At 38.4% G+C, this 3,802-nt stretch overlaps 1 pseudogene; it reads right to left on the bottom strand.

Moving 5' to 3' along the window:
• Nucleotides 1-426: 426 nt before the first annotated feature.
• LOC105421720 (auxin-responsive protein SAUR68 pseudogene) lies at nt 427-1,312 on the bottom strand (annotated as a pseudogene).
• Nucleotides 1,313-3,802: the final 2,490 nt, after the last annotated feature.

Below are 3,802 nucleotides of genomic sequence, written 5' to 3'. Positions count from 1 at the left end.
GCTAAAATAAGGTTGTTAATGGGCTGGCCGGCCTAAGCCCGAGCCGGATCCTGGTCCGCGCACAAAGTGGAATTTTGGGCCTCACCAAGTCAGACTCGAATCCATCATAACGACACCCGAGAGAAGACCAAGGTTCATGCCGGTCTGCATATAAATATGGTAAAAGAAAATTTAATATTCCTAATGCATGCTAAAAACAATCCGGGCCGGATTAGCACTAGCCGGGATCCGAAAAACAATTCGGGTTCATTGGGCTGCGTGCACTGGCCTTAACAAGCAACCTGAACCCAACCAGAAACCCTACAAAAATCCAGGCCGAGGCCCTTTAACAGGCCTATCTTAAAAGAGGAATGAGGAACATGGAATAACCCAAGATTTAGCATTGTTAAGACGTTAGATCATATTGGCCTTGTGAGAAGATCCATATTTTAAACAAATTGCAAAGCTTTTATCTCGATATGAAAAGATTTATACAACCATTCATCCAGAACCAAAATTTGATGTAGTGCATAAAGAAATTGTTTAGGAACAAAATTGTGAGTTTTATGTACAAAGACAAGAGATGGTTTAGTTGCCCCTTCAAATTGAATCTTTGGGGTTGTATTTGATTTAACAGCGACGTCTCAAGAGCTATGGAGAATCATTGGCGCAGAGAATGGTTGAAGGACTAGAGAAGGATGAGAGGCTCTGCAACATGCCATGGAGACCAATGCCTTTTCCACCTCCATTGATGCATTCTTGTTCAACAGGTGGACTATGTACTCCATCACAAATGACTCGCAAGGCAAAGTCAGAGGATGGCGCCGCCCTGTGAGTCCAAACTCTTCTTCAGCCATCAAGAGCAACTCTCGAAAGATGTGGCGATTAAGAAAAGCTAAGGGAATCATGAATCGGCTTCCATCTACTGTATAAATCACAAAATGACCCTCAGCAGCAACTGAATCCATTTGGTCACTAGTATTTCTTTTGAGGGATATCCTTCTCCTCTGACTGATGGCTTTCTTCTGCCATTTTCGTGCCATCTCCAAGAGCCTCTTTGAATTAATCATGACTGAAAACAAAGTTTAGAAGAACTTAATATTCTTCTTTGGGCCAGTAGAGGAACTTATGCTTGTATCAGGAAAGAAGACAAGATAGAAGAGTTTGTGTGCAAGAAAGAGCTTGTGGTAGTGAGAATGGGAAGTGATGAGCTTGGTCTTATATTGAAGAATGGAGAGAGAGAGAGAGAGAGAGAGGATGCCATTGTTGTTGGGTTACAAGGAGCGCAGCAGCACATGAAGTGGTGTATTGAGTCATGTTTTGGAGTTAGTTAGGGCATCACTTCTCCACTTGCCTTCATAGACAACACTCAATTGGCCCACAAGGATTAAAGGCTTGCTTGAGCTCTTCACAAATAGTTTCAACTAAAGGAAGTGGTTTGGTTTTGAGATAAAGTTTCAAAAAACAATGCCTCATGAGATGTTGCCTAACGACTTGCCATATGGACAGTTTTTAATGAAGGTCCTCACCAATATCTCGGCTTTATCCAGCATGGTCTCATAGGCTTTTGTTGAATATTAAGCACTTTAAAACCTATGGCCGTAATTTGTCAATGAAATCATCATTATTCAAGCCTCATCCCAATGATTTGGGGTCGAATTTGCCGATGAAATATGAAAGCACATTTCATGTGCCAATGCACTCCTTGCAACCCAACATGTGTAATCAGATTTGTTTTTATTGTATCTCTCATAATTCCCCCTTCTCTTTCTCTAGCCATGTTCTGGCGCCACAGTGCATTCCCCAATATGCAATATAAATCTATTGCCTCCATATCACTCCATCATCACCTTCTCCTCATATTCAAAGTTTACCCTCCAGTTCCGTTCACAATTTTCTCTCCTTTCTCAAACATGATCAAGGAGATCACTCCCAAATGGCATAAGCAAGTCATGAGACAAAGACAAAGGATGGGAATCCCCCATAAAGCAACTACTTGTGAGAAAGTTGGACTGGTAGCCGATGAGGATCAATTTGCCATTTATACAATAGATGGAAGCCGTTTCAGGATTCTTTTAGATTATCCTTACAGCCCCATCTTTAAAACGTTACTATTGATGGCTGAAGAAGAGTTTGGTTTCACAGGATACGGTCCTCTAAAAGTGCCCTGTGAGGCCTTTGTAATTGAGCACATAGACTCCCTATTTAGAAAGAACGCATCAAAAGAGTGGAGAAAGCATTAGTTCCCATGGTCTCTTGTAGAAGCTCTCTCGCTTTGCTAGCACTTCATCAAACCGCCCTTGAAAATATGATTCAACATGGATTTTGAGTTCGCCAGTAGTCTTGCATTCAAAATTTTATTTGGAGGCAGAACAAAGCTATTGCTTTGTATAGAAAGACGGATGCCGCAACACCAAAACAATCCGCTTTTCAATTAGTGTAACACTATCATACTAGCCCAAGACTCACAACCAAATAGAAAGAAGAAGAATTACCAAGATAAAGTGGAAGAAAAACATTCATTAAAGAAAAACAAGGGGTGTACAAAGGCATTACAATCTTGACATCCAAGATTAACCTTAATACATGTGACACAGGGGTACAAAAGGTATTACAATCTCGACACCCAAAATTAGCCTTAACCTTGTGAGCCAATTTTCCCACCACATACCTCTCTTTAAATAGAGGTTCTTACAACCCTATTTACTATAATAACTCCCCACTCACAATAATAATTTCTAACTTACATCAATAACTACTAACCACCTACTAGTTTATAACTTCCTGCTACACAAACTTACAAGTGCAACCTCGCTACATCACTCATGATAAAACAAAATAAAGACTAACACAATTTCTAGAAAATACACTTTAACAATTTTAACATGCTTGTCCTTTTTTATCAAATGCAACAAATTTATACACCAAATGTTATCATTCCTTTAGCTTCTTCATCAACAATTTGTCTTACTTTTTTTGCTAAAATCAAATTGGAAAATGGATCCTCTGAAGTTCAGCCTATTTTCTTCGGTTAAGCAATGAACGCCAAAGGACATCATACAACATTCAAATCCAGTTAACCGAAAATAAAAGCTACTTCTAAGAAAAGATATCATCATCGTCATCACAACTTTTTTCCAACTATTTGGGGTCGGCTCAAGAAAAGATATAATCTTTAATAATGCGAAGAAAAGACAATATTCCCTTTGCATTGTCAAGAATATGGGATCAATATTCCACATCATCATCGACATTTTTCTAACTTGAGAGGGGATGAAGTTTTAAAAAAATATCTCCCATCATAATTCGAATTTTTTATAAACCAATTTTTTTTATATATTTTTCAGCTTGTTTGCATTTCTTATGTTCGATTATAGTTTGCTTCACTTTTAAAGTATGTATGTTATTTTGTTTCACATTTTCTTAAATTTTAAATATTTGGGGTGTTTTGGGTCCTGTACGTTACTCTGCTCGAGCCAGGGCCAAGTCCGAGGCTGGAATCATATGACATTGAAAATGAAAGCCATACCCGCAGGGTTGGCTTACATACCATGGGCCTAATGCATGTTAGGAATAAATGCAGAAAAAAAATAGAGGTGAATGAAAATCGACTCAAAGACCAAAATGTAAGACCTCTAACAACCTATGCCAGCTAATCAAAGACCCAACTTCATTTGCCTTTCCACTCTTTGCAACCGTGCTTCTCTAATGTCATCTACTCTCATGGAAGCACACTAATAAGAAAATCAATAATTTATACTTGCTTTCAATTAAAAATACTAGATAATTTTCATAAACTACTTAGCAAAGTATTATATTATAA

The sequence above is a fragment of the Amborella trichopoda genome, chromosome 2, assembly GCF_054954075.1.
Source record: "Amborella trichopoda isolate Santa Cruz 75 chromosome 2, AtrichopodaSantaCruz75HAP2 v2.0, whole genome shotgun sequence".
In the NCBI taxonomy this organism is placed as follows: Eukaryota; Viridiplantae; Streptophyta; class Magnoliopsida; order Amborellales; family Amborellaceae; genus Amborella; species Amborella trichopoda.
The sequence above is the reverse complement of the archived record's forward strand: the minus strand, read 5'-3'. Positions and strand labels throughout refer to the sequence as shown.